Genomic DNA, 6068 nt, shown 5'->3' on the forward strand with positions numbered 1-6068 from the left:
AAACGGCCAATTTTATTCAGACCGTTGCACGCGTGGCTTGTGGGACCCAGCAAAGAGCCGTTGAGCAGAGAGCCGTTGGCGGGTGTGCTATATAAGCGGGCGACAGCGGCGGTGACCACGGCGACAGAGAGCACGGCGGTGACCACGGCGAGAGAGAGAGAGCACGGCGGCGGGAAGCTAGCTGTGGAGGGCGCCGCGGTGGGAAGCTAGCAGTGGAGGGCGCGGCGGCGTTGAGATCCCCTTCGGCTCCGAGCTCCATGTCTTCCTCAAGCTCCCGCGCCACCTCGCGGATGCAGAGCCGGACGCGTGTGGACATGCCTGTCTTCGTCTGTCCGCGGTGCCGGGCGGGCGTTGATCGAAGGGTTTCTCAGACACCGAGGAACCAGAATCGTCCGTTCTACGTGTGCAGCGAGAATGGGGTAAGAATCGGGGCAATTGCACCATTTTCGTCGTCGGGATGTTTGAGCAATGGGTTGATCTGTTTAGTGTTCATGCAGGTGACATGCTTCTTTCTTTGGGTCGATGCTCTGGCCAAGACTCTGATGAATGAACTGCAAGAAGAGCATGAAGAATGGTTGCGCATGCTGCCACGAACGGCAGTGGCCACACCACGAGCTCCGGAAGAAGAGATGGATGGCGAAGCACGCACTGACAAAGAGCTAGCTATTGAGCTTAGGATGTTGAAGAAGAAGGTTAGGAAGCTTGAAGATCAAGCACTACCAATACCCATTTGCAAATACTTTTGGGCATTTGTAGGTATGGTAATCACACTGGTTGTAATATTGAAAATGTATGGAAAGGCATGAATTATGAAGGAATTTGTAATCTTGAAATTGTTTGAGAAATTCACCTAGTTTAAATGTTGGTTAAAGTTGTTTAAATGTTGAAACAAAAGGAGAAGAAGTGACCAACATTTAAATATGTTGGAAAAAAGAGAAGAAATTAGGAATTCAGAAACTTTTGATCAATGAATTGCAGCTCTCTGCTCTGCCTTTTTGTCCGAAAAAAAGATTGCTCTTGGGCCAAATTCAGAGCGTAGAGCCAAGTGCAGGCTAGACTAATGGGCCAACTGCATCCAATTAGGCCCATTCAGGGGTTTTCTTGCGTATTTTTTTGTTTTCTATTCTGATTTAATTTAGGCAGTAAATCATAATGCTGAAACTTTTTGTGGAAGCTAATTGAATTATTCCGGAGCCAAACAATTAAGGTTAGAAATTTTTTAGAGCTGTTAATTAATCCAATTCAAATACACCGTGATTTAAATCAAAGACCAAAATGTCATGGAAAATGTGCCTCAGCTCTGGTAGAGGTTTACGCCAGGTGCCAAAATAAATGAACATTTTTTAAGGGCATTACATTGAGGAAAACATAATATGTATAAAAAATGAAGGGTGAAAAATGCACAAAAAATTGGTGCGGCTGGGGACTCGAACCCAGGACCGCGTGGGTTTGTGGTGTTTAGGGCTGCGCTGGTAACCGCTAGGACAGATGGCAAGACTTTGACATAGGTAGGGAAGGAAGGTATACATAGTGAGACTGTGAATTTTTTTTAAAAAAAATAGTGAGACCGTGAATGTTTGCACACGCGTGAGAGTGGTTTTCCTTTGTTTTGCACTTAAATTTTGGAGGGTTGCAAGGTTGAAAATGTATGTTGCACTACCACATGATTTTGGTCAGAGTGGCACTTGGTTTAGGGTTAGAGTGGCACTTGGTTTAGGATTTAAAGGGAATAAATTTACATGTTAGTTCATGACTTTTTGTTTGAATGAAACAGAGGGCTTCTCACCCCCTACGATTTTCATTAATGAAAACCACAAGTTCTTGAACTTCATGACTTGTTTAGGGAAGAAATGATAAGTTTGGGCACGGACATTTTTTAACACACATAATGAGATAGAACACACCGTACCATTACAATAACTTAGATAAGTTCACGGACAGTTCATGGACACATGACGAAACATGACACGACACGACATGACGTAGAAAAGCAACAAAATAAAAAACCAAACATGACGAGCTTGACTCCGGGCTTGAACATCTTCATCTTGACCTCCTTCTTCCACCTTGGCCGCGCGCGCCCCTTCAACACCATCTTCATCTTCACACCTCCTCGTCGTCGTCGTAGGGAAGGGAGTGCATCTGGCCTGGAGCGGGGAAGATGCGCTCGTAGTTGGTGTAGATGTTGTAGATGGTGAAGAAGATGGCCTCGCAGCCGCACCAAAATACTTGGCCGAGGAGCTCGCGCGCGTCAAATGGGTTGGTGAAGGTGACCGTGAGCAGTAGGAGGATGCCGCCGCGGTCACGAACCTCGTTGAGGGTGAACATCCTCGGCGAGCCCCGTGGGAGGTGGGCATAGCCGGCTCTGAGGAAGGCGCGGGTGAGTTCGACGGAACCCCTCCACCTTGAAATAGCCCACACACAGAGCTCCCTCTCCACGAGCACGCCCGGTGGGTAGCGCAGCTCCGGCACCACAGGCGGACGGCGGAAGGTCGGCCCGTTGAACTGCATCTTCTTCACTTGGTCTCGCTTGGGGAGGGCTTGGTCGCTTGGATGTTTGAAGTTGGAGAGGATCGGATCTGGCTTGTGGGTGGGAGAGGAAGAGAGGCACCCCATTTATAGGCCTGTGGGTGGGAGAGGAAGAGAGAAAGGATGAGAACGGTGCGTGTGTGAATCCGGACGCGTGTGTGTATCCGTTACGTTTTGCACACTTAAATTTTTGCACGAAAACGATGCATCTTTGACCGGGCAGTGCATGTGAACCGCTGCCCTGAACCACTGCCCTGAACCACCTAGCTCGCCTCGCTAGCCTAGCTCGCCTAGCTGGCCTAGCGCGCCTCGCTCGCCTCACTCGCATGCATGCACGTCGCCGCCTCCCGTGCATGCGCAAACCCACGTAGCCGCCTCCATGCATGCAAGGCCTGGAAAGGCTGAGACGGGCTATTTACTGCGATCTCAGGCCCAGACAACGAGACGGCCCAACGGTCCATCCAGCGCGTCCAATATTTGTTAAAAAAACAATCTCCCAGCCAATCAGATTGCATCTCGCGGATCGCCCCCCTCCTCCCCGCAGATTTCTTCTAGAAGGGTTAGATCAACGGCCCTTGATCACCGCTAGGGTTAGATGAACGGTCCTTATTCAGCGCTAGGGTTAGCGGGGTTTGGGAGGGGTTTGGAGCAGTCAAAGCTATGTTTGACCAGATTTCAAATGAGCATAATAAATTAAATAAAAATCAGAAAAATAAAAAACATGCGCACATAGTCTTCTTATGTCATATACTAACGATTTAAGTTGATAAACAAGCTTTACATACATTTAAATGATAAGTTCATGTGTATTGTATGATATCTCGAGTATCTCAAACTCTCTGGTATGAAGTGAAGAGAAGTGTTTTGGGGAAATGAACATGAAAATTTCAAAAAACTCACCACAGCTTCATTTTGGAGTGACTAAGAAGGATCCAGGCTTAGTTTTTCATTTTGATGTTTTACACTTGTTTAAATCTTGGTCAAAGTTTAGTTTGACTAGATTTCAAATGAGCATAATAAATTAAATAAAAATCAGAAAAATGAAAAACCTGCGCACATAGTCTTCTTATGTCATATACTAACGATTTAAGTTGATAAACAAGCTTTACATACATTTAAATGATAAGTTCATGTGTATTGTATGATATCTCGAGTATCTCAAACTCTCTGGTATGAAGTGAAGAGAAGTGTTTTGGGGAAATGAACATGAAAATTTCAAAAAACTCACCACAGCTTCATTTTGGAGTGACTAAGAAGGATCCAGGCTTAGTTTTTCATTTTGATGTTTTACACTTGTTTAAATCTTGGTCAAAGTTAAGTTTGACCAGAATTCAAATGAGCAAAACAAATTTAAAAAAAATCAAAAAATGGAAAAACCAGCGCACATAGTCTGTACATATAGAATATATGTGTAGGAAAGTTATTTGGCTGATTTAGATAAGGTCGAAAAAAACCTTGCTTAGAAATGAGGCCGTTTACCCTACCTTTGGACCCCTCATTTTAGCACATTTTTCATGAAAATTTCAAAAACCTCACCACAACTTCATTTTGGATTGACTAAGAAGTATCCAGGCTTAGTTTTTCATTTTGATGTTTTAGACTTGCTTAAATCTTGGTCAAAGTTAGGTTTGACCAGAATTTAAATGAGCAAAACAAAATTCAAAAAAATCAAAAAAAGGAAAAACATCATCCAACAGAAATACAACATGTCAAGTGATAAATGTTTCATAATACAACATCATTCCTTATTCATAATGTTTCATAATTGTTCATAGATAGCGTTGGGGCTTCTGTCTGTTCCTTGAGCTTCTTGCCATCACTTTGCTCCTCGTGCACCTTGTGCTCATTGTTTCTTCTCTTCTTCTCTTGGTTGTCGGTACCTTGCGCGTCTTCTTCAAACCTACCATAGAGCTGTGCAAAACATAAAGGGTCCAAACATAAACGGTAATGAGATCGTGTCAAGTGATAGATGTACAGTAGTATTTGACCCTTGCAAGATTTACATACCTAGCAGAACTCACAACAACAGAAGGTTGGTCACCATTTGGAGCCTCACTTGGATCACCATGATCACCATTTAGAGCCTCACTTGGATCACCATTTGGAGCCTCACTTGGATCATCATTTAGAGCCTCACTTGGATCACCATGAACACCATTTAGAGCCTCACTTGGATCACCATTTGAAGCCTCACTTGAATCATTATTTGGAGGATATTTTGGATCATCGTCAAAATCATGCGGCTGTTGACCATCATCATTTGGAACCTCGTCAAAATCCTCATCTGATGCAACCGGTTGTTGACCATTATTTTCATCATCTGTTGAGGCAACCGGCTGTTGACCAACATTTTCATCATCTGTTGAGGCAATCGGCTGCTGACCAACATTTTCATCGAAGCCTTCATCGAAACTCTCTCCGAACGCTGGATCTACTGTGTTATCACAATACTTACCGAAATGACCAGACCCACCACATCTTGTGCACTTACGCTTCCTCGCTCCAAGTCCAGCTCCTTCGCTGCGAGGTCTTATTCGACTCTTCCTTGGTCTACCTGCTGCTCTCTTCAGAACTGGAGCGCAAAGCTTGAATCCAGGGTCCACCATGTCCCATTGTTGTTTTTCCTCCATAGCAGGCAAGGCATAAGCATATGTGGCTTTGAACCTTGCAACAGAGTAGTAATCATGCACATACTGCTGTATGTTCCCTGCTGGACCTGGAAGAGAAGTGATGAAAAACAAGGCATGAATGCATGGCAACCCAGTTATCTGCCATTGCCTACAACTGCAAGTTCTACCTTCTAAATCCACTGGATATCTCCATTCCCTCTTCTCTTTATCCAAATATGATATCTCTGCTGTGGTACCCGAGCAAAGCGTCATGTTCATTTCCAAGCCTATTGTCTTCTGCTTCAGTTCATTCATCACGGCAGGGATGATAATGTGGCCCATGAATTTTGCCTCGGCTATTCCTGCACGATAATGAAATTTCTGCATGTATTCTATCCTTATCCTGTCAAGCAAATCCACCACATAATGACCCTTTAGTTTCCGGATTGTTGAGTTGAAAGACTCTGCTAGATTATTGTGCACATAGTCAACTTTGCTCACTTCACTGAATTGGCTTCTGGCCCATAACTTGGAGTGGTGTGTTTCCAAGTATTCTTTCACTTTGGGATTCATGTATAACTACCTTAAGTGGTAGTTGTGCTTCTTCATACTGCATGTCAAAGATGCTGGCCATAAATTGTCGGTATACACCTTTCCTTTGAATTTCTTCATGAAATTTGCAGCAAGGTGACGCATGCATTCCCTATGCTCTACTCCAGGGAACACATTGTCCACGGCCACTTCTAAACCTTTGTAGGCATCTGTATGAATGACCAACCCATTGGGATGTGCAATAGCCCGGCGGAGATTATGCAAAAACCAAGTCCAGCTCTCCTCAGACTCTGTCTCCAGCACACCATAGGCAACTGGAAATACAAAACTATGTGCATCAACTGCACCACCTGCTACTAAATGTCCTTTAAACCTTCC

This window comes from Triticum aestivum, chromosome 3A, assembly GCF_018294505.1.
Source record: "Triticum aestivum cultivar Chinese Spring chromosome 3A, IWGSC CS RefSeq v2.1, whole genome shotgun sequence".
In the NCBI taxonomy this organism is placed as follows: Eukaryota; Viridiplantae; Streptophyta; class Magnoliopsida; order Poales; family Poaceae; genus Triticum; species Triticum aestivum.